This window comes from Oenanthe melanoleuca, chromosome 15 (assembly GCF_029582105.1).
Source record: "Oenanthe melanoleuca isolate GR-GAL-2019-014 chromosome 15, OMel1.0, whole genome shotgun sequence".
Classification (NCBI taxonomy): domain Eukaryota; kingdom Metazoa; phylum Chordata; class Aves; order Passeriformes; family Muscicapidae; genus Oenanthe; species Oenanthe melanoleuca.
Genome location: NC_079349.1, coordinates 7,291,347 through 7,317,500, shown reverse-complemented (window position 1 = coordinate 7,317,500; position 26,154 = coordinate 7,291,347). Strand labels below are relative to the sequence as shown.

Here is a 26,154-nt window from a genome sequence, read left to right as displayed (position 1 = left end):
TGAAAGCCTCAATACCCTCATCCATGTCGATTAGATGGGAGTGATGATAATTTCTACACAAGAATCCTATTACTCCAGAGTATTTTAATTTTTGGTTCTAAGCATGGTTTCTTGAGAAAAAAAAATGCAGTGCTTCATATTAATTGAGTGACTACTGCGCTAAATATTTAATCCAAGGGGTTTGTAGTCCCTAAAGGATCAAGAGATGGATGTTTTCAGCTTCATGGCAAATGTGGTCCAAGTCAGCACAGAGCAGGACCGGTATATGGGGAAGCAGGCTGTCCTGTCCCACACAGGAAATGCAGAAGACAATTCCTGATGAGCTCACAGGGACAGCCTGTGTGATCCCCACAGGCCTCACTGCTCTGGCCCCTCACCAGGTATTTCCCTTCACATTAACAGCTTTGCAGACAGCTGTGCACAAGCACTGGAGAAGGATGAGGACAAATTTTCTGTGTTCTGACTCGTTGCAAATGACCCTCCAGACCTGCCAGACCTGTGCTGAAACAAGGCAACCAGCAGCTGATTCAACTGGAAGCACAATTTGCAGTTCATTGGAAAATGCATTATAATGTCCATTACAATAAATATTTTCACCATGAAAAGTGTTTGATCCCTGATCTGTGGCATTCCTAGCCACACTTGGTTATCTGCTTCTACCTTTCTGACCTAGCTCACATAGAAAAGGGCAGCTTTTGCCACTGCAGGTGTCACCTGTCACCACTTTTCCCCACTCATGCATATATTACCCCAGATTAAACAAAAAGTGTTCTAAATTCAGTAAGAGAAGATCAGCAGATGTTTGTCTGCCTGCCGGTTCAGAGCAGAGGAACTGCAGAGAATCAGAATGGAGTGCAAGAGCTATGACTTCCATGGCAAAACATCCCAACATTTCATTCCCATCTCACCTCAGTACCAGCTTTCAAACTGTGTTTAATGGATGCACTTGCTAATGCACCTCATTTGCAGGTCTGCCTTGAATGTTTATAGATCAGTTATCACCATGGTATCTATAGGTTCTAATTAGATGCAATTATCTTTTAGGGCTAGTGATGAAACAGTATTCTCCAGAATAATGTGCAGTTCTCTCTCAATAGCACTGTGTAATTAGGTATGAAAATAATGAGCTCAGTGGATATCCTCTGTGTTTCAGGGCCCTGACTCATCTCTTTTATGAAGCTGTAGGATGATCCAGACTCATGGCAGTAAATTTTCAGATGTACACGATGTGCAGGTTCACTCCCACGATGAGATGCAACTCCCAAGTGCCCATCTGCAATGTGCTCCACTGTGTTATGAACCTGTCAGACCAAGGACTTTGTCACCAAGGGACACCACTTTTGAGCACTACAGCTAGTGCTGGTGCCCTCAAAACAACACTTTGTAGAACGAGATAAATAGAAGAGTAGCTAAGAGTCTGTTGGAGGAGCAGGGTCTTACTTCATGGTGGAGCAATTCTGGCTCACTGCACCGAGCAAGGAAATAGAACTGAGGCAACCCAGAGGCTAACTGGGATTACAAGGCAGGTTTTTAATAGCATTTTTCTAATTACTGACACAGAAGTTTTTGCTGACAGACAGCAAGTGTGTGCGTGGCTGTGGGAAGGGTTTTACCTGGCATGAAACAGACACTACTAAAGCATGTCTTTACAAGGATGATATTTCAGAAAAATCCTCAGACCAGTTACAGGAAAAAAAAACTACTGAAAACATACTTCTGAGCTGCAAGCTATTGAAGGGACTTTTTGCTCCTTAGAGTCCGGTTCTTTCCTTGCTTTTCTGCTAATCATATATGTGAACCTAAAAATTTGACTTAATATTGAATCTAATGTTTATTGAGTCCTTATTACTTCCTATCATGATTTGGCAGATGAATGGCCGTGTGACAGTATTTAGTGTCTCATTTTCCTTCCAGCAGGTGCTGAACTATAAAATTTCACCTTCGCTGTCTTTTTTATCCCTGAGCTTGGACAAGTCACTTAAGACAAGATTAATAAAAAGTTTTTAGGTACCTACAGGAAGTCCCATGAGGTTGCAAAGAGATGGAAATTTGGAGTACTGATACTTTAGTAACTCCAAGAAAGCATCAATCTATTCCTGTTGACACAAGAGCATCCTCAAAAAATTGACACTTAGCTTACCTTCAACTCACCAGGTAGCTCAGTGTCTCTGCCTTACAGGGATAATGAAGTACATTTTGGTGTACTGACTCAAACAGATAATGGTTATACAGTGCTTTGCTAAGCAGACAGCTACAAACACGCTAAATATGATGACTGTGAGATGGTTAAAGCCTCTGGGGAAATTTTTCAAAAGTGCCTAAGTGATTTAGAAGCCTAAGACTCATTTCCAAATGAATTTTCAATCCTACATCTCTAGGACTTTTTAAAGTTTCACCCCAGGTGTCTAAAAATGAGTTCTCTAATTAGCACAACATTTATTTTCTTGTTAACTCTATCTAGCCTCAGGGAGACCAATCTGTTCTTGTTAACTGGGGATATCTGCAACAAATTTAATTAAATGAATTTGCTTAGAATTTAGTCTGGTCTGAGAGCAAAATCTGGCTCAAGGGCTTGAACAAGCAAAGTGCAACCTAGAAAATAAAGTTAATTTAAAGGCATTTCTGAGCTAAACTATATGTTGTCCCTGTGTTATTATTATCCTCCTGCCTCCTGTGAAAGGAGTGAAAAGACATGAATACAAGAATCATTTTGCTCATGGCAGTGTTTGCTTGCAAGACAGCATCACCTGCAAGAGAGACACCTCCTCACCATCAGGCTCTTTGGTTTTTTAAAAAGATGTTCCACTTCTTATTTCTTTCAGCCTTCCCTGTGCTGATAACAGCATTGTTCTTCAGGAGCTGAGCTACACTGATGTGGCACAGACAATGAGAAGGATTTTTCACAGAGTGCACTGCAACCCCTTGGGCTCCTGCACAAGTCAGGTTTGCTACACAAGTGGGGAGTGGAAACCCAGCTGCTCAAATGAGGGTTTCAATTAGTGAATGGCTGAGTGCACCACACATGAGGTACTAGAAAGGGTTTTGCTTAAGAAAATGCATCTGCTAAATGCCAGAACAATTAAATTTCCTTCAAAATTATGTTATTTTAAAGAACAATTCACTATTAATATCCCTCACAAATCTTACTTTGCTTAGGTTGCAATTAAAATAATCCTCAAACTATTTGAATTTCTATGCAATGGTATTTCAGTATCATCACTTCAGCATTTGATATAAAAAAGTTAAGCTTTTATTTAATGAGAGTCATTTAAAATATGTAAATGTCAAAAGGATTACCTTAGAAAAATCTCTTGGAGAACTAAAAACATTAACAGATTCCCACAGGAAAAATTCCAGCAGAATTCAGCAATTCTCCTGTTCCCACTCCTGTCACTTGTATTTCTATCACACATTGAAGCAAAAACAAATTGCTATTAAAATATTATCCAAGCACCCTCCTCCCCCAACAAACTCCACAGTATACTTTGAGATACCAACAGCTCAAGCAAAGACAGGAAAAAATCCTCTTCTATTTTTCTTTAGGCTTATTTAGAGTAGTAAAACCTCAGTGGTAAAAGAGCGTTTTCAGGTATAGGAGAAATAAATCTCCCTAGGCATGTCTGGCAAACTGATTTGGGATTGAAACCAGCAGGTGTGCAGACATAATTACTGCAAAATATCCAACACATCCAGGTGTGCTCACAGATACATGAAATCCTTGTTATTTTTTGACAATTCCCAGTCAACCAGGTGCCACCCTCCCAAAGGAAAAATCAGAGTAAAGAATGAGTTGAGAAAGATGTGACTAAATTGTTCTTCCCCCTTTCCAGGCTTTTTCATTCACACAAAAGCCCTTTTTTAGCCTGCAGTTCTGTGCCTACCTGCACCCCCTGACAAACTCTGCCCTGTGTCACAGCACTTGGTGCTCTAGTACATGAGTGTGTTTAGGAAGTGGGTGCTGAGCTGCAGCTGCACAGACAGTCACTGCAAGTAACAGCCTCCTTCAAGTTAATAGTGCAATGCAAACAATTTTGTTTGTTCCATTACATTTGATATCTCCACCATTAAAATCCAGAGGGCAGCCGTTGCAGTATGAGCTTTCCAGAAGCAATGTTCCCACATTTCCAGCCTCCAACCACTGCAGACATGGAGGTTTCTCAGTGGTGAAATCACAAACTACTCTCAGCCCAAGCAACACCCCATACCAGGGCTGCTGGGAATGCCGTGGCATTTCCTTGTGGCTCAACAGCCTCCACAGAGCCCAAGGGTCGCAGAGCACCCGACTGCCTTCACTGAATTGTGCTAGAACACAGCAGCACTTAGAAATACCTTACACATCCCTGGATATCACAAAATTCTGCCTGGTTCTATGGCACTTCTCAGAAGCAGAGAACGGGAATTTAGTGCTACAAGAACCCATTCAACCAGTAATGTTTTCATACATCATTAAAAGAGACGCCAAACAAATCCACAAAAGTTGAATGAGCTGAAGTTCACCTCATCTGACTGCAAAAGTAAAATTTTTATAGGTTATTGCCTACAAATGGTCTGAAAGCAGGTATATGATTTGGTAAACAATTCTTCAGACATGTTGTGACAAATTTTTAAGCACAGCTTTTCATTTTGCATGTACAAACCAAAAACATATCAGAACACACTGAAACAGGGAAGTCAACAATACAAAGAGATGTGAGACTGAAGAAATCTCTTTGCACCTGAGGTGAAAAGTAACTCAGACGTACAAAGAAATGCCTTTCTGGGTCTTGCAGCAAGATAACACACACAAAACACTTAGGGAACAGTGAAAATTCCAAACTAAAAGCCAGGCATGCTGCTTTTCCAATTCTTACCCCAGCTGCCTGAAACACAGGGTATGTTTGTTGTATGCAACGATAGAAACATGCACTAGCAAAAGTAAAACCAGCAGAAGTTTGATTAAGAGATATGGAAGTGCTACACAAACAGTTGCAAAGGTCAGAGCTCAGAATATATGAAAATTCATTTGTGAGTCACATAACAATGCAGCTTTCAGTTTAAAACTCCCATTTCTATCTTCAGAGCTAAATTGATAGAAACTATATTATACTTCTAGGGTTTCTTTAAGCAAATTTAAATAATTATTTAATTCAATTGGAAATTAGAAACCAGTATAATTTTTTAAATCAGTAAATTGATCTCAAGCAGAAATGAGAATTAGTGAGAATTTTTGATTAAAACAGTAAATGTACTAATAAAACACTCAATTTTCAGAGGTAAGGATAACAAAATGCTTTCTTTTGAATTGCTTATTTTTCATATTACTATTTACTTATGACTGCCAAAGTAGAGATTAAACACAGTGATGTATATCTTGCTAGTTAGTGACACATCAATGTCAAAGAGAATGCAGTGATTTATATGACCTAGTTACAGAATCCTTCATTAGCTGATATCATAAACCTGTTGCCACACAGCCAACATTACAGATGACAAGAGTCCTTCCTTTTACAGGTTGGGAACACTAAATACTGTCAGAGCTTTCATTCTAAATAGTCACCAAATCATTTCTAATGCCTAACTATGACTGCCTGCTCAGAAAAACAATTCAAAAGTCTCAGTTTGAGAACCTCCATTTCCCACTGACTGCTAGGGAAGTTAGGAGTTCATTCTTTCTCAGGAGATCCCCAAAATTACCTTCTCTCTTGACATTTAGAGAATGAATGATGGAGGTTTCCACATTTTAATTGTATTAGTCAATGGACAGATAGCAAACAAAATTGCTTATCAGCAACTGGTGATATGCCAAGAAATCTTACGGGAGCACAGGAGAAAATGACTAATAACCGTCATGCAACGCAACATATTTTTAATGATTTCCACTCAGATAATGGCTCCTCCCAGCATTACCTCCTCTTTTGTCTGTAAGCATTCCTTACCTGAAAAAGGCTAAACCACAATACATTAAGATTTTAAGTAAGGAGGTTCAAAAGAAAAATGTATATAAATGTTAATATAGTGTGTGACCTTCAAGAATACTGTAACTCAGGCTTGCGTCTTGAGATTCAATTTCAAATACTTCCATCTGCAATTTTTAAAAAAGTCACTGTACAACAATTACTTTCTAAATGAAAACATAGCTTCAGCATGGGAACAAAACTACGAATGATTATAATCATTTGAAAGACACTGAGTTAGCATATGGATCTCATTGCCACTTACACATTTTGGTCACTGGAACAAAAAGCTATTAATCAATATGTAAAAGCCATAAATTAACAAAAACATTAATCATTCTAATATCCCCCTGTGTCAGACTGATAATTTTTTTTCAGTCTTTCATTCTGACATATGAGCCTTCAGCTATCAGCTGGTTGACCTTTCTTAGTACAATTAAACATTTTGGGCATTGCAAATCTTACTGAAGTAAACATTTTGGAGACAGGCAAATATCATGGATACATTTATGCCAAAAACATGTGGTCTGAAAACATGAGAGCCCCTGCCTCTCATGTTATTGCACTAGCTTTTAATAAAGAAACCTAAAATACAGCATGAAATACAGCTGAAACAGATGAAATTTTAGTGTTTCATAAACAGGTTCAATTTGCAGATGAAGGAAAAGACACCCATCTGTTTTACTTTCTGAAACCATTAATTGCTTGGAAAACTGCAATGATGAAGCTACAGCTAGCCTTGTTTGGAGAAAGAACGTATAAAAGCCTACAGGAGTTCAGCTCTACAACACACTCTGCATAAAATTATTGGGGACACAAAAGACAACAAATGATTAATCACTTTGAAAACCTGAAGAATATGAATATGTATTTATATATACACAAAATAAGTTAAAAGGGGAATTTATATAAGTCTCTCTTCACCATAACAGTAGACCTAGAATGAATTTAAGTTTGTACATGTGACAAGTCATTGGAATCTAGCAGAAAACTGATGAGCCAAGGACCATCAAAAGACTGTTTTGAGTAGCCTGCAGTTCAGCCATGCATAGCAATCTGTCAGCCACAGGGCTCTGTCTGCCCATCCTCCTTAATTAGGGGTGCTGCATAGCGCAGCATCAGCCACAAATCTTTTGGTTCCAAGAGCTAATAATGTCCTCAGATAGCATGGGCTTAATTAAACATCTTCCAGACATTTTTGTAGACATTCCTGCAATAATCTTGTTTGGTAACAAACTATTAAAAAGAATTGACAGAAAAGAAATATATCAAGTTGTTAAAGCAACTGAGATTATTTAGGCCAGAATTATATATCTGCAATTAAGGATTCTGCAACTCTGAGCAATTAAAATATCACTTTATTTGAAAACTAATTAATTCTAAACACATATTTTTCCCATGACAAACTTCTATGATTGTTTAATTTATTCCATTCTAATTACACTTTAATTAATCTACTCTTGTATAATATTATACTGTTATTCTGGCACTTGACCAATGAAGACAATAAATTGATTGCAGTTCCTTTGTGCAAGAGCAGAAACTGTCATGCCAGTTTCAACACCATGTTTATTTATTTGCCTGTTCTATTACTTTTCCTTTCCTCCCACAGGGCATAGGAACATGAAACACAGTACAAATCAGATGACATTTTGTCTTCTATACTTTCTTCTTCGAAGTGTGAAATATAACAAAAGTTTTCAGAATTAAGGAAAAGTATATGTGACATGATATTGCATAATAAAATAGAACCAATGGTAAATGAATTTATACTTCTAAAATACGCTGCTTATTAATGACTTATCATTAATCCTGATGTCTAGGACCATGTCCAGAGCTGCTAGAAATGGAGCTGTTTCCATGAACATTAAGGTCTGCTCAGGATCTGGCTTGATACAGTCAACAATAAGGGAGAAAGTAACCAAATTCCATTTTCACACCAGTTTTAAAATTAAATTAATTCAGTATCTTCCTAAGTTTAAAAGCCACTGCATTTTAAATTTTCATCAAGTGATCTTTGATTCAATTTTTAAAAAAGGATATACATTATTTTATTACTCTGTAAATATTATATTTGGACTAAACTCTGATAAAAGAAATATAATCAATTTTATTACACATGGAGTTAGTAATGTTGTATTTTATTTTGCTTTGGTCATACCTGAAGTAAAAATGACTGTTATTTACAGTTAGAAGTTTTAAATTTATTTATTTAAATTTTTTTTAATGTGAATGTCCCTAAGTTGGCAGTTCTTGCTCATTTTGTGGGAGGAGATAGTGAGAAGTGACACTTTATGAAGACACAATGAAGCAATCTACTTTTCATGTACTTTTTAAACTTCAGCTTGTGTTCCTGGCTGCATGCTTCCTTCTGCTTATGAAATACCCCCATACTGTGTACACATCACCATGGGAGAGATGCTGTGCAGAGGTAGGCAATTAAATTACACTACACTGCAAGCTGAGCTCTGACAGTGCTTCCCAAAGTATTTCTTTTACTTTAATGACACAGTTTACATTTCATAGAATTAAAAAAACAAGTACAAAATACATTCACAAAATACATATTCATTCAAAGAAGAAAAAAGACACTGCAATTAGCTGAACAGGCTATGTACTTCACCAGCATATGGTGGGAGATGTATTTATATATATTGTACCTATTTCCTACTCCCATGTTTATATTGTCATTTGTTTCATAGCAGTTTAAAAATATACTTTAAAACTGCAAATAGCAAACAAGATAAATTGACATAAATGTAGAAGGAATATTAAATAACCAAGGGCAATTCCTATTTGTGACCAGTTTGTATTTTGAAATCCAAATTTTGGAACTGATCTATGCCTGTCCAAACTACCAGATGATATTAGTGAGACTGCTCAAACGAGTCAGGGTTTGCAGGGTCCGTTCATTACACCAGTATTTCATAAAGCACTTTCTCCTTGGGAGCTTTCTGCTTCTGTGTAAACTACAACACATCTCTGAGACGTCCTTCTCTGGAGATGGAGAAGCTGTGGCAGGGACAGAACTGGGATTAGGACTCTGCTCACTGACTCCAGGCAGACAGTCCCTTCCCAGGGACACAGAGATTCACATGCCATGTGGTATTTTAAGAAACAAAGCAATGTGGACAGTCTGTATTGATCCATTAGATTAAAGCTTTAAATCCTTATTCAGGTCAGAAAAAAATCTTCTCAAGGTCAGAAACAAACTGCATTTCAGTAAATACCATCACATTTGGTTCTTAACACTTTACTTTCTCCAAGAACCCCTTCAGCATTTAGAAGAAAGTAAAGACTGAGTGTTATGTACACCACTTTAAATATATGACTAAAAATGACAAACTGTTAAGCATTTTTATGTTATAAAATATCCCCCAAAATTCAAACTTCATTATTACCAGTATGCGTTATTCGTCTACTAGGATTCTTATTCCATACAGTGTAAGTATTTGGATAAGCCAAGTTCTTGGAAAGCAACTTAGTGCAAGAACTCTAATAGGGATCACTATAACTCCACTGCAAACAGGAATGACATTTACAAAGCAAATATTACCTGAATATCAAATGAAATAATTAATGTTTATTTAATAGTTTAGGCTAAGCTTACACTTTAGATATTACTGTACTTTCATGCCAGTTTGATCCCATAAATCTACATCTATTTTACATAAGTATGTAGGATGCATTAATTAAACATATTCATCTCCAAGCATATGAGCATTTGCTCACATATTAAACAGTCAGATTGTTAAAATGTGAGAGCTATTAATAAAAAACTGGTTCCACATTCAACAGGTTGGATACTGATGATGCTTAATTCCCAGTTTCTCGTATTGTTTCCTGTGTCTGTCATGCTCTGGCCAGTTAGTTGCTCTGTGTTTTAACAAGTAACACTAACTACTATTTAGTGAATGGAGGGAAATTAACACACAGTTACAGACTGGAGTCGCAGTTCACACATTTAACTTCAAGCTTCACTCCACTCATGCACTACAAATTACTCCTGACCAAAAATGCAGTGAAAAATGCAACACTGTTTCACTGCATTAATTTGAAACTTCGAACAATTCTTCCGTACCTGAACTTGAACTCCCGGCCTTTGAATTTGTGCTCAACAGCCCCCATTGTACTGTGCTTTTATACTGGCAGGAACTGAAGTGTCAATCTTTCATCAGATAATCAGATTATGTCATGTTCTGACCAAATTCATTAGGAAAACTTTTACCAACTCTATTATCTCAAAGTAGAAAATCTAGATCAAAGTATAACCGATTTTACAGCACAATAAAACTGTTATAAATATTTAAACATTAATTAAATGGACCCTTTTCTTAAAAGTAAATAAATAATTGAAAGCTACCTCTGCTTATAAGTGCTATCGAATGCAACCACATTTATCATGTTTCTAAGAAAACCAGGTTCTATATATGGTGGAGAGTGGGAAGAAAAGCACTTATAAGTCATTTGAGAAGATGGAGCGTGGCTAGACTTTTAAATCATTTTCCTTAAGTAAGTCACACTAAGTGCTCATTCTGGTGACAAAGCATTAATCCCTGAATGTCTTTGTTAATTCCATTCACATTGGACAATTGTATCTACTTCATGCAGATGTGCTGGATGGACACCACATTCAAAAGGAGAGAAGAAATCCTCTTTAAGGAAATCCTACATCATTCTCAGTAAATGCAATTGTATTGTAATATATTGTTTTCTTCCTGGAATATGCATGATCTTGTCTCTTAAAAAGGTAAATAACTGTAATTAACTTCAGCAGATGTATTTTCTGCTTGTTGATCAGATATGACATCTGCATAAACCAAACACTGAATGAAAGAGTACTTACTACTTTATCTTGTCTCTGTGTTAGCTGGATAGCAAGTACGGCACAAGAAGGAATCAAAGAATTCATATTAATATAAATAACAGCAAGGAATCAATCACTAATCCATGAGCAGAAGCAGTGACAGGACAGTCATCAATACTGATTCCACATATTTTTCAGTACTACAATCAGATTATCCATCTGTAACTCAAACTTTAAAAGTATGATAATTTATGGAAAGGAGATTAATTTAGCCATTTTGAGTCAAAGACTTATTTCATAGCTTCATCCTAAACCCTGTATATTGTTAGGATCCCTTTCCCCTTTGAAGACTTAGTGAATGATTGAAGCTTCTACTTTCTGAGAAACAGATAACACAAGACTAGTAATCTGACTCTAAGCCACTGGATAAAGGCAGTTTGTTTCCTCTTAGCCCATCTGTCAACACCTCTTCAGTAATTAGTCCTAATTATTACAAAGGGCTAGCCTCCCATTCGCATTATTAAATCAGAAATAGTATCATAGCCAGGTATCTTTCAACACCTACCAGACTGGCGACCTTCGATTTCATTGAATCTTCTATCAGTATCCGCCTTTGGAAGAGCCTCGGCAGTAATTTTAGCATCAGCTTCAAAGATGCAGATCCCACAGTGGAATTCCAGGGATGCATTCATATACACACCCACATCATGTGACAGAAGAGCAAGCAACACAATTGACCTTTGCATTGTTCTCTAAACTCCTGTGATATAAAACACACATTTCTATTTTACACAATGGAACTGGTTTTCGCCCGCGTGCTTCGAAGTGCTCCTTTGAACCAAATGCTGATAGGAAGAATAGTGAAACTGTGTATAAAGATGAAGGTCAAATCTTTGTTAGGAAAACAATTTGTCTGAACCATGTTTTCCGACCAAGATAAATTTGCAAGGAGTAAACAGTAACTAAAAATATTCACAAATGTATTTAAGTGTGAAGATTTAAAAGGTTTATTTTGTTTATTTAGCTGAAGCACTTCCCCAGAAAAGTGGAAAACAAAAGGATGATGACATCCAAATTCTCACAGAACCAAAGCTCAATTAGGTGAGGCTTTAGTCAAACTGCTTTAAGCTCTTTATCTGCGTTTACATTTACTTCATTGAAACAAGAAAAAAGATATTCCTAAGAACCAAACACTCAGTTTCTTTCGATTAAAAGCCAAACATGTTTCCCAGTCACACACCTGAAACGACGAGTGAGGATTTGTTTATGGTGGATTTCTCATCAACAGCAGAGCACTACCAGTTTCTACAGACACAATGAACCGACCTGAACTGCACTCATACAGTTTATGGCTCATGTAAGTATCCCTGTTAAAAGCCTGTGCCCAGAGTACAGGAGCTAAACATATTATTCAAAAGTCTCCATATGAACAAAGCCCATATTGTTTGATTAAAGCAAATAATGTTTTTGTTAATACGCTTAATGTTACCAAGGGGAAAAAAAAGCATACAGAAGACAGTATCTTTTACAAGAAACCTCCACCCAAACATAATTAAAGAACTTTTCTGTGTCTTATGTTTAAGCGAAATAGTGATTTATTTTTCCTATTTCTTTGCAGGTCTACTCCAAATGCTACAGATGTAACAAAAGAGTGAGCTGCTATGCAAGAAGCAGTAGCCTGAAGCGTACGTGGGAGCTGGGCAGGCATGGAACTGGGAGTTTGGGGAGGATGCTCCAAACTGCAGGGATGCCATCCCAGCTTTGACGTGTCATTAGAGCCCAGTGCTTGGAATAGGGACCATGACCCAAATTCTGGGTCCCTGATCTGTGGATGTGATTGGGTCATCATGTGATTGTGGATGTTGATTAAGTCCCTATTGATTCATTGGCCCAACCTGGCCTACTCGGAACTAGCACAAAGAGATCTCAGTAGCACACAATACTGGAGCATGAAAAAACCACTCTGATCCAGCTCCCTGCACACTTATCCTGCATACCTTCCTGCCAGAGCACTCACGGCACCACACAGCTTCACTGCACCTGGATAGCTTTTCCCTTCTGAGATAACCAAAACTCACTGCCAAGAAAAATAAACACACAAACTTAAAATTAATTTCCCAAGTTGTACATTTTCCAAACAAATGCCATGTTAGTGACATGCACAGTAACAGGCAGGCATTTGACTATCAGTGGATCAGACTTTAAAACACATTAATATTTCAGATATTGACAATGGAGTATTAACATGCTACCATTTTTTTCTTGATTATTCTTATGAGAATTCAATGCACAAACAATAAAACCCTTTCAAAGCAGAACATGATGTGGGACTGTATGGCAGAAAAAAATGCCTTGCAAGGTCAGATGACAGGCCTAGTACCTGACTTCCACCAGTGGCATGCTATTTAGAGATACAGTTTAGGAAAAAGATAGAAGTCTGGCTGCTTTTGTGGTCCCTTCCTCCTGCCCCCCATGCACAATGATGTTACAGGGCACACAACTTCACTGTCCATTTGCAGTTCTCTTTCTGCCTATGAAATTGTCTGATCTCTTCTGAATCTGCTGATACCCTTGCCTTTGTTACCTACCATGGCAAAAAAATTCGCTACCTGGAGTTCCAGAAAATGAAGGACTATTTTATTTTCTTTGCTTTAAACCTGATCTCATACTACCTTCACTGAGTGCCCTCTAGCTCTTACATTGCAGATTTGAAGGGCAACAATTTCACATCTGGCTTTTTCATCACTTTCACGATTTTGTAAATTTCAACAATAAATACCTGTCTTTATCTAAACTGAAGAGTACCAGACTTTTCAATCTCTCCTCACATGACAGTTGTTCCATTTCCCCAAATTGTTTCAGTTTTTTTCTGCACCATCTGTAACTCCAATAAATCCATCTGGAAAAGTAGAACTGAACACAGTACTTCTGATATGAGTCCACCGAGCTTTTTTTAGTAACAGAGTGAGATCCTTGATGAGATAAATCTTCACCCTACGTCCAAAATCCCATGTCACTTTCAAGAGAAAAGTTATTTCTTTCTACAGCAGAGATAATTCCAGCTAATACACCTGGCACAGGAAGTTATCTTTGTTCTCAATAGTTTGGGATTTCTCCTGCAGAGCAATCCAACAGAGAAAAGGCTAAGTGTAAGTGTACTGTCCAAGGATCTACATCCGGAAGAAATAGCATATTTGAATAACACTTCCTGAAACACCTAGACTTCCTGGAGTTAACAGTTAAAATCCCAGAGGAATTGATAATGTTCTTTTACAATCCAAGCCTAGCAGACTGCTTCCCAACACCACTGTGTACCATTCAGGGAAGAATTTTAAAGGTCCTATCTGCTCTACATCAATGCTTGAGAGCTCTACTCCATTTTTATAGCTATATGCCTGATGTGGGCCAAAATCCCTCATATATCATGCTAGGAGCTGCTTCTCTCCATTCACAGCTACATGTATTTAAAAGGCATATTTTATGGGACAACAAATCCTTCCCTATCTTTAGTTTACTTTGTATGATGCAGAAATCTTGGAGTGGCAATGGGTTGCCTTGATTTTCATTTAATGTCATTAACTTCCATGGAAGTAAAAGCATTTGGTTCAAGGAGAGGCAGCAACTATAAAAGCATATGTGCACAATGTAATCTCAAAAGAAAGCAAAAATTAGAGTCCAGCAGCAGGAACAAAAGGAAATATATCTTTGTTCCAGCTGCATGAGCCACCCAAGCACTGAGCAGAACAGTGCTGACATCTCCCCCTTAAGACTGTGCACAACAGCACTACAACATAACCACAGCCTTGCCTTGGCCTCACTTCAGCCACCACATGCCCAAGTCAAATTGGCAACGAGATGGATTTATCCCAGGGCCTTTACCTGGCAGTTTTGCTCAAGTGCAGAGAGAAAGATGAGGTCTCAGGTCCCAATGCAGTCCTCACAAGAAGAATAAGATCTGGGCTTCACAACATGGTTAGTAAACTACCTATGCAAAGCACCTAACTCATTTTTAGATACTGCAAATGAAAATGTTTTGTAGGAATGCACTTCTGCAGTTTCCTCAGTTCCCTCTAAAGTTCAAAATATTTACAAACATCAATACATATACAAAGGTAGCACCACTAAACTACCACTGATTTTAAAGAGATTGCTTGCACAGTGAAGATGTTCAAACACATTATCGACAGCCATGGCACATTAACTTACCAACTGGCTTCAGCTCCCTCGAAAGAGAAAAGTCTTCATTATATGTGTTTTGTACAAAACCAGATGACAGTTTAACCTGCAAAGTATGCTCCTTTCTCACATCTGCAAGTACTAGTTTCACGGAAGAAGTCTGTGCCAAAGTATATTATACCTACTATGGCAATAAATTCTTCATGGATGAGGTTTTACACATAAATTACCTGCATTTGCTCTTCTAAATTTTATGGGATAATATGAATTATGAGCACCCATGTATTTCTTGTAGTTATATTGTGAAACAGATTTTTTCTACTACTTGCAAAAGATTATGCAAGTGAGTTATACTCTACACCTCTCCCTCCACCCTCATTGAACAAATGTGATAACATAAACCAGTGAGTTGCTTATGAGAAGTGTTTGGTCTGCTATAATGATATGTATGCATTAATTAGTCTAACTAGGATTAAATATAAATCACATGGTTAAACAAAAGCATTAAATATATCAGAAAGGTTTTTTCTAAGCCTTATAATCTTAGGTTTCTTAACCCTGGTTATTTCTTGGTTTAGTTAGTGGGTACATTCATGGTTTGGCAAAATAACTGTTTTTAAATAAACTGTACATTTAAAGAGCACAATTTATCTTTATTTGGAGTTACTATTATAATCTTCACAGAACTTGGCTGGGTTTCAGTGGCCGGGCTTTAGGTATTTTGCTGGTTCTGCTGATTTCTAAAACCCTAGAGAACTGGAAATTGAATGAGTCTGTTCACCATTACTATTAGTCTCCAGTAACACTGTTGGTGACCCACTGGAACCTAAATCCTAGCCATTCTTCATATATCTGTTGAAGACTGGGTGCTTTGGACTCAGTTCATACACAACATTTGCCCCAGAAGCAAGGTTCCAGGTTTCCACAGGAGCTCTAATTTCATGAATCACTAGAAACATGAACTGGCAAACAGTACGTGGACCCCAATTCTACAAATTGGTCTGACCCACTATCTGAAACAACTTAGTTTCAAAGGCTTCACAGGAACAGGTCCAAGATCAGTCATTTTTCCAAAAGGACACATCACTGGTCAGCTGTACTGAATAACACCTACTCACAACCAGTGAACCTGAGAGGCCAAAGACAAGCAGGACTGGTACACGTGCTGTGGGAACGCTTGCCCTGCTCCCACGACAGCGGGTGAAGGATCAGGCAAGAAGGCTCATAACAAGATCAGACAAAAGAGAAAACACTGAATCATGTTAAAGTAATTACCAGAAAATAAGACTTCTGCAAAATATTTGCAATCAGTTCGCTGAAGCCTTCAGGCTGAGTCTTGCACTGGGCTGCTTGTAGCAGCACCACCCCAGGAGGCGCTCCAGGAAGAGCGGGTGACTCAGTCGCAGTTCCTCCCTGGCTCCTTCCTCCCACATGGCATAACAAATAACTGCACCCTGTCCCACCACAGCACTCCCACATTACTGCCAACCAGCCTGACAGCACAGAAAGCCATAGCCCTGCTCCCCCTCTGCTTGCCCTGCTTCTGGGACAGTGAGGGCACACAGACCCCACTGTCTCTTCAGCCCATTGTCTCTCCTCTCCCATCTCCCCACACCCAAATCTGCTGTCTAAAGTGGCCACATGGGACACATTTACTTCTCACTACTGCCCTGGGGTGCTACTAGGAACAGGAATAATCTAGCATGGAGATAGTATCAGCATGAAAGAGAAGAGAATCCTAGTTAGGAAGAACAAATGTCGTCACTAGATAATGATAACCACATTTAATGGGCACAAGCATGAAGGCATGAATTTCAGAGATTTTCCCCTTGTTTTAAAAAATAGAGGCTTATTACAAAAATGCCCAATTACACCATCAGGCACTCTACAATATTTATGATTTTAAAATCACTATAATTAAGTGCTAAGTGCTGATTTCAATTATTTAACAGTGGAGCTGCTAAGCAAATACCTTTAAAACATTATTTTCATAGAGAAATTGCAGAATACAAAAGTAGCTTAAGAATTACCCGTCAGGACCTTAGACATCCTTTAAGATTTAAGTTGCAAGGATTCTCAGATCCATTTATTTTGCTGCAAACTTACAGTGGAGCTGGTATATGGGAAAAGAGTGAATTCCTGCCCTGACTGGGTTAGTTACAATGTCACCTTAGAACTAGACACTTGGGAAAAACAAAGGCATACATAAAGGCTAAAACCAGTGAAGATCTGAAGCATTGAGGCAGTTCAATCCACAGGGACCATGTCTGCACATGCCCCTTTGCTGAAGGACCTAGGCTGTGTTCATTAGTGTTGGAAAATCTTGCAAGATTATATTAAAAAAATATTTAAAATTGAAAAAATTGTTCCAAAACATAATCATTCCCAGTATATATTCTCAATTATCTATCTGTCACAGACAAGAGAAAAAGGGCTTCCATATTAAATATTACTGATTAGACTCTGGGGCTAACACTCCTGGAAAAATGGATATAAAAACAACCAGCAAACAGGAGTGAAGCTGTGGCAAACCAGGTGCTGTACTGTCCTCAAGCAGGATGCAGTGCACACCGTCCTGACCAGGGACAGGACTCTGTCAGCCAACAACAGGAAAGTTTCCTTTCTTTTTGGTGTAATTGATGTTACATCAAGGAAAGATCTCCAGCATAGCCCCAGATTTGCAAAGCTCAAGTGCTGTCAGTGTGCTAGATTCACCATTACAGGGCAAAATACTGGATGGATATGAGCTTTTAGACTGCCTTCACTCCAGCTGTTACCACGCAGAAGTTGGGATGGATGATACGCAAAAAATTCTTCACATTTGGTATTACATTAAGAATTCTGTGAATAAAAAAAAAATGCAGCCCACTTCCATTCATGTTTCTGACAAACTTCTGCTTTTCTTGATTGATTTTCAGCTAAATAAAAATTGAGCTAGAGATGTCCAGTTCAAACTAAATGTCCATAAACTAAACATGGCTGATTACTTCTTGCTTCCTTACATCCTTCTCTTTTACCAAGAACAAAATTTGTTCAAGAACACATTTTAAGGCAAGAACAATGACCATCCCCAACCTCACAGTTCCATTTTTATTGCAAATAAAATAACCCTGAAGGTCTCCCATTAGCTTCAGAGGCTGGGAGGGAGTGGGAAGAATGATGTGTTACACTACAGTGGAGGAAGTACATACGCCAACTGGAAAAACGGACTATAAAAAGCTTTTCTTACACAAACATGAGGAAGCAACCAACACCCTCAATTGTTGAAGTGAAAGGAGAGAGGCCTAAACACACTCCTAGGAAAAAAAATTAAATTATAAAAGTCTTGCAATCTGTCACATGCTCCAAATTACTCTCAGACTTGAGAGCATGGTTCGATAAGGTCCAACTGTTACCAAGAGCAAAAGAACACAAATGCTGTGAAACTGTAGCAGGCTGGAGACCCTGCTGCTCACACTATCACTTTGTTTTTTTGGCACAGCACTATGGACTCTCTCCCTCTCTGCAACATACTTCAAGTTGAGTGAGGAGCCCTCTGCACCTGGAACAAGGGATCAGAGTGCAAAACCAAGCCACGGTGCTGCACTGCAGGAAAGTTGCCACCAGGGCAACTACTTCTGCTCCAAGGGCCCTTCCTAAGCAGCAGCATCCCCAGTTGCACGTCAGGAACGCATCCTCTCCAATCAACAGAGGAATATGGTTCACCCAGCTCAGAACCAGTGTGGCACACAGGGGCAAGAATTCAAAATACAGCTTCAGAAGGTCAAACAGGCTCATTATTTAGCTAAATACTGGCAGGACAGAGATGTAAATTCTAACAAGGCAAACAGAGGAAAAAGGAGTGAAGCTGGCCACACTGATTTTACGTCCTTTGGAGAGACTGCTACCTGGGCCTCTGCACTGGGCAGCACTCAGTTGGAACAGCCATCCCCAATACAGGTTCACACAATTCCATGACCCAAGAAACAGTCCCAGACACCACAGTATTCTGATCCCTAGCAGCATAAAGCCTCTAAGAGAGGTACAACTAAAAGAGAACTCCCATGATGATTTACGGCCAGTTCGGTAGTCTCGTATTTTTTCATTAAGGTCATTTTCCTTGTCCATGAACATACATTGACTCATGGCATTTAACGAAGTCATAACCCTCTAGTTACAGAGCTCGAACTTGTCAACAATTATTTAGTGAGTGTAATGGAGCTAGGTCAGAATGCAGATACACAATCAAGTGATTCTACTAGTCCTTAAAAAATCATTCCTTCCCCAGCAGCCACTGTGTGAAAGGACATTAAAGGTAGAGGTCTGGCTATGCAATGAACCTGTAGCTTCAAACTAACTTCACTTAGAAATATCTTACATAGTTTTGAGTATCTACCATTTTTAAATGACTACAAATCAAAACCAGAGACGCCATCACACAATATTCTAGTGGAAGCAGATACTCCAACATTCTCTCCTGCCCCCAGAACATGTCAAGTTGTTTTGGAGTTTTTGAAAATAACAAGAAACACACTAAACTCTTGGACAATACAGACCTACCAATCTGGGATAAAACTGCAGCCTTCTTCCCCTGCTGCTTACTTAGGGAATGTGTTACCATTGCTTTGCTCTGAACACACAGACAGCAACACAGCTTAACACTTCAAACACCAGGAGAGTCAACATAGGAGAAACCAGCCTGCTTTGTCCCTGGTATTAATGGTCAATGCAAAAAAGGATACTGGATTCTTGAATATGTTTTATTTATTCTAGAGAAGGCACACAGAGGAGTTCTCATAGGCCATTTTCTCTCCTGATTTCAAAGTAAGAATCCATGGATTTACAGAGGTCTGCTCAGACATGGCTCTGAGGAACCTCATTCCTAGATGGCTCCTATTCTCCCACCTTTATGTCTGTGCTCACTTTTCTCATTGTCTGAGTGGGTGTGTGGGTGGCTGCCGTTGTTTTTTTTTACATTGTGTCTACAGGTCTCTCCACAGCTCTCACTGTGTACACTCCAAGTCCTAGATAAATCTCCTTTGCAGCTCTACTTTTCCCACCTCCAAACACTGACTAGGACAGTTCTCTCAAATAGTCTCACTGCTTTCTCACAGCAAAACTGGCACTGTGGACTGTCAACTGACTCCTACCAATTTATTTCTATGTGCACAGCATCATACAATTCTATAACGTGAATTAAGAAAAAATAATAATCAAATTTTATATAATTCTCCTGTTTCTTGATATTCAAACTCAAATGTTGATGACAGAAACTTGCATTTTAAGAATAGGTAAGTAGAAATTTCTCATCAACTGAACAAGTCATGCTATGCTTCTGGGCACACATTACAGTATCTTTTTCGCATCACACCTACTCTACCAAATATACAAAACACTCTACAAGTGATAGTTTTGTCAGCCACCAGCTAATCAAATGAAAATTATTACACTTAGAAAAATAATAAAAGCAGAAGCCAGCTGTGCATTTGTTGGATGAAAATCCCAGTGTCTCCCATGTTAGCTCTTGTGTATTTCAATTTCTGGGAAGAAAATAATGGGAGTTTCTCCACCCTTTCTCCTGTGAGCCATAAAACAGATTTATTACCTAGGATATATTCTGTGTTTTCTCCTGAGGAAAAAAGAAAGCGGTGGAACAAGTTCATTTTTTTCCCCTTCTAAAACAAGGATTTTCTTTATAATAAACACAGAGCTTAATTTTGGTATCATATGGCCCTTCTATTTAATGCTCTGGTCACACTTTTTGCCTTTCTAAATCTTGAATTGTTGCATTTTCATTTCAGTGGGGAATCTACAGCTGCTCCAGCTGTCTGAGTGTGAAAAGTCTCTCCTAAGATTCCTATCTGGTGTTTTAAAGCAAAATCCTTCCCTCCCCTAAATCAAAGAAATTTAGCATCTACTGAAAAACTATGGAATAACTAAAACAAAAAGAAAAGCTAAACATTATTCTATGTTTCTTTTCCAAATAGTTCTTGCTCAGCTTTACCTCACACTCAACTGTCACCCAGCAGCTCTGGGAAACTCAGGCTGCAGACTCAGAGGTTTAGGACAGGGTTGCATCTCATCTGGGAAGGTTATCCTGTACAAACAAATTTTTTTTTTTTTACTGTAATGGTCACCTAATGACCTTTAAAAATAAATCATGAGAAAGAAAATTTGCTGACTAAAATATTTTTTTTCTCCTAAAACTCTTAATTCGCTCACAGTATGATGTTATAGTTCTAAAGACCTGTGCTGGTAAATCAATTTACAAATAGTGACTTCCTCTGGAACTTTTGCATTTGAGATGCAAAAGAGGCTGATTCCTATTTTAAATGCTTCTGAATCAATATATAGCCTGGATTCTCCAGTTTGGTGGAGAATAAAATGACACCCAGTAACAAAGCTTTTTAAAGTAAATCTGTTGACTCTGATATTTGTAACCTGTATTCTAAAGTCTCCCATTGCTAACCAGCATCTCTTGTTTAATGAGTCACTTTCCTCAACACGGCAAACCTGACATCTCTCAAAGTTTCAATTCTTTCAAATAATCCCATGATATACGAGCATTTACACCAAGTCATAAATGCCAATGAGACAATTTTTGAAATGACGAGCTATGCCATCATTAGCTGCATATAGTTAAAATGTACCATAGGAAGTACATTCATTACAGTTGTGAAATTATTTTATTGCTTATGAAAAGAAAACAAAAAAAAAGCACTTTGAATGATACAACTGTGCCAGCACAGAGCTCAAAAGGAAGCTGGATTGCTTGGGCAAAAAATTGTGCAGGCTTTTTTTTTTTGAAGATTTGTTTCATTCTCATTGTTTTGTGAGCACTTACACTGCGCCACAGAGATCAGTAATTTGGAAACTAAAACCCCAGCAGCTGAAGAGTTTTCAACCTACTACTAATTTGAAATCCTTCATTTGGACTACCATGTATATTCTAGTGCAGTCCAACTGCATTCTTACAAAGAGAGCATAAATGAATCCACACAGATATTCTGGGGAGGAAAACACTACTACTGCCACTAGACTTGCCTTTTTTCCTTTATAAAGACATACAAACACAACAAACACGTAATACTATGTTGAGATTCCAAGTTTGTACAAAAGAAAAGTATCACCATTGCACTCAAAAAGGGTGTCCAAAAACCAAAGTTTAACCTTTTTTTTTTTAGTCAAGTTTGTCTTCACAAAGTCAGAAATAGCACTAACATGCATCTGTAATCCAGCTGCAACAATAGAATTTATTACAGAAGAGCAGTCACAGTAGCTATTTTTCCCCATTGAAGACAATGCTTTATAGAATATAATTTTCAAAAACCAGAATCTTTGGGGATAAATTTCCCATATAAGCTAATTAGCAGTGACTGGTTTACAGTTACTACTAATTCAGTGAAACAGACATTGTTACATGATGGTTGAGTTTGCAGAGAAATACTACTCAAATTAAATATAAGGCCTATATAAACACAAAGCATAATACAGCCTGATGTACTTTGTGGTAGAGAGCCAAAAAATGTGTCTCTCTAGAATGTAAGAACGTATACAGGTCAGTAATTCAACAGTTCTTTGCAAAAAGAAACTCACAGTTTCTTTCTAAAGAAAAATGTTTTCTAAGAAAAAGACGTAAACGTACTTAGTCAACAGATCTGCTCCCTAAATACCTTACAGTTTCAATATTGTAATTCCAGTGCTTAAAAATAAGTCTCTACACCAATTAACCAAAATCAGACAATCTATCTGATATTAGAAACAGGCATCTATTCCAGTGCATGCATCAATATAATTTCCATCTGCAGAATCTTTATAACTGATAATCACACATCCAAGCCAGAATAAACAGAGTTAGACTTGCTGATCACAGGGTATTTTTAAAACAAGAAAAAACTAGTTTACCTGTAAATCAATAAAAACATTAATAGGAATCATTAAAAAACAAGAAGTTGCTCCAGTAGCTTTTAAAAAAGCTAGTAATTTAGTCACAAATAAAATTTAAAAAAATTATTTATACTTCCTGTAACTTAGGACACATTTTTTATGACATTTCCCAGTCATGAAGCCCTCTCTAAAAGCTTCACAGAAATGCTGCTAAAATTCGGGGTTACTGGAAAGACCTTCGGAAGGAGGTCATAAAGAGATTGTACTAAAAGTGTGGCAAAATGCTCCTCAAAACAATTCCCAGAGGAGAAAGTTACACACATATTTCCATTTTGTGCAGTCTGTTTTTTCCAGAGCACACACCATGCTTGCTTTTTAACTTTTTCATTTCAAAATGAAGCTGCTGAATCTGGAAGGGGGATTGTTTCCTGCTCTAAACTGGCATTTTAAGGAATTGTACAAGGCAGTCTCCTTATTTCAAACAACCAGCACCACTGAAGAGAAAAACACAGCAGAAGAAGGCCAGTGTCGGAGGTCAGCGCGCAGATGTCCCGAGCGCTGCGGGAACAAGGCGGCCGCAGTGCCGGTGACGGGCCTTGCCCCGCGCGGGCCCCGCTGCCGCCAGAGGGCGACTGCGAGCGAGCCGCCAGAGCCAGCTACGAGCCATCCGAGCTAGAGCTCTCGCCAGCTGATAAACACAACAGCATTTTTCAAATTACCGTACTGCACTTGACAAGAACATGTTTTCTTTTGTAAATGCTTCCAACTGAGAGGTATTAAAGCACTTGGTGTTCCTGAGGTCTGAGACTACTATTTTGCAAATGGTGGGGAAAGACCACCCGAGGCTGTGCCTTCCTTGGACAGAACCGTGTTCAATACTCAGCCAATGCAGTTCCTGCCCTACCTCCGTCTGCTCAAGCAGTATCTATGTCGGTTAAATACCTTAAAAATACCTATTTCTATTGGTCGTAAAAATACTGGTATTATTATGCAGTTGTAAAATTCAGTACATTAGAACTATGAGCTCCATTACCACTAAGTTTGGTGCTGATATTGATGTCTGATGGCGTGTATTCTGAACGCAAGGCACACACACTGAATCACCACAGGAGCTCCTGCATGGACTGTCAAGGCAAACTGCTGCAGAGCATCAAGGAGATGCAGACCCTAATCAAAACATCACTTTTTTCGAGCAGATGCCTCATATCAGCCACAGATGCGACATCTCCCTCACTGTGCAGGCTTGAGCTTCTTCCTACCCCCGCTAGAGTGGGGCTGTGTGGCACTCTGCAGGGCCGTGCAATGGGGCTCCGAGAGGCCATGAGTGGTTACGCGAGGCCGTGTGGGATTCTGAGGATCCGTGCAGAACTCTAAGAGACCGCGAGGGGCTCTGAGGGGCCGTGAGGGGCTCTGGGGCTGTGAGGGGCTTTGGGGCCAGAAGGGAATCTGGAGCCGTGAGTGGCTGAGAGGCCATGCGGGTCTGTGAGGGGCCGTGCGGATCTCTGCGGGTCTGTGATGGTCTATGAGGGGCGCGCGCCGCGGGCGATGGGTGACATTGCCCCCGTCGCGCGCCCCGCATGCGGCGGCCGAGCCTCCACCGCGCCGTTGCCATGGCGACGCCCCGCGCGTGCGCACAGCGCCGTCACATCCTCCGGCCCGTGAGGCGGCGCCGCGCCGGTTACAACGGAGTCCTCCCAGCCCGATCCGGCCCCGCCACCGCCCCCCAGGCCGAGCGCGGGGTTCCCCCCGTCCTCCTTCCCCATGCTCACCGAGCACCTTTCCGCCCGGCGGGGCGGGTGCGTGACAGCGATTATTCGGCGATCCCCGCGGGAACCAGGCGGACACGGAGAAACGCCGAGCCCCGCGCGTGATGTCACGGGGCCGGCGGGAGGCGCGCACGCGCTATCGGTGCCGGCGGCTGCTGGGCCCCGGCGGGCTGAAACCGAAAGCGGCGCGGCTCGGGGGCTCCGTGAGGGGCTGCCGGTCTCGGCAGCCTCCAGCACCGGCGGAGCAGCCGCGCTACGAGGGTCCTGCGAGGGGCTTGGCGCCTGCCCGCTTCCTCACGCTCCGTAACCGGGAGGACGCGGCCTTCACCGGGAGCCCCCGGCCTTGATCGGGAGCCCGAGCGTGTCACTGCCCCGTGGAGCCAGACACGAGCTCGAACCAGCCGGGAAGGGCTGGGTCGGGGCGCTGGTGCCGGGCTGCCGCTGCCGCCAGTCCGTGTGTGACTCGGACTGTTCCCCACAGCTGCTTGGGGAGGCCGATGTGTGGGGTGCGCGGTGGGCCATGGTTTGCCCCGTCTGCTTGCACAGCATCCATTTATCAGGTGCTCTGCTGTGCATGGGGTTATCGCATTCCTGAAGTCATTTGTCTTCTCCAGGAGCCACTGGGAACTTGGATTTGTTGGGGGATAAAGTCCCAATTCTTCAGTGGAACACAGCCTTTTTTCCTTAGAGAAAAAAAGTTGCCTCCTGAAATGGTTCCCAATGGAAGTTTCTGGTTATGTGTCACAACTGAACTAAATCATGCGACAGTTAAATAACCCCGTGTGTATTGTTGGACCAAAAGTGCTGTGGGATTGGAATTGTACCCTGCTACTGTACCCATCCACCCTCAGCAGGATGGTGGGAAGCGCAGTGCAGATTTGAACAATGACAGCACTGCAGAGAAATGTACTCTTTCCCCTTCCACAGGCCCTGGTACTCTCCAGCCACACCAAGACTTGCTCAAGGAAAGCAAATAAACCATTTGCTTGTGTCACCTGTCTAGGAGTTAAAAACTGTGTCATGTAGTTTTCCAGGAAGCTGTCCTACTTTAATTCCAGCTAAGTACCTCATAAAACATGCTTTTCAGTTTTCCTATCATTTTTGCCTATGGAGCCAGAGTCTTTCAAAGCTGAATTAAATCTAGTGCTGTTAAATGAGTGCTGTTCTGTTCCACTTCTAATGATGCAAACAAAGGCATGGAGATTTTTTTGTGGGTTTGGGAAGGTAAATCTGGAGCTTGCTTTTCTACTCATATCAATTTTCTCATCAGTAAGAACACTGATTCCTAAATCCTTGCTCTAAAGGGCTTTAAATGGCATTTGGTGGTTATGAGAACACAGTGCACTGAGGAGGTTATGCCTCTCATTAGGAGGAATGTCATGAGCACAGATAAATACATTCTGTATTGTATAATGCACAAGTACAGTCCCATATTTCCCTGCATGTTTTGCTGAAATGATTTGAATTAAGAGATTTAGAGCAGCAGATCATTGCTTTAAATTGCTATGTATAATGGAACCACATGTGCAGTATACTTCAGGTCTTTCATTTGTTAGGGGCTAAATGCTTATTAGAATATGGTACAGTTAATATTCCCTACAGTCGC

General features: G+C 39.9%; 1 protein-coding gene across 1 annotated transcript in view; it reads right to left on the bottom strand.

The window, feature by feature from the left end:
* The window catches only part of GNB1L (G protein subunit beta 1 like), a 47,850-nt gene extending 23,175 nt beyond the window's left edge, over window positions 1-24,675 (bottom strand). The window contains exon 1 of the mRNA XM_056504026.1: window positions 24,552-24,675. The gene's annotated coding sequence lies outside the window, so the exon portion shown is untranslated. The remainder of the gene's footprint in view (window positions 1-24,551) is intronic.
* Between the last annotated feature and the right edge of the window lie 1,479 nt (window positions 24,676-26,154).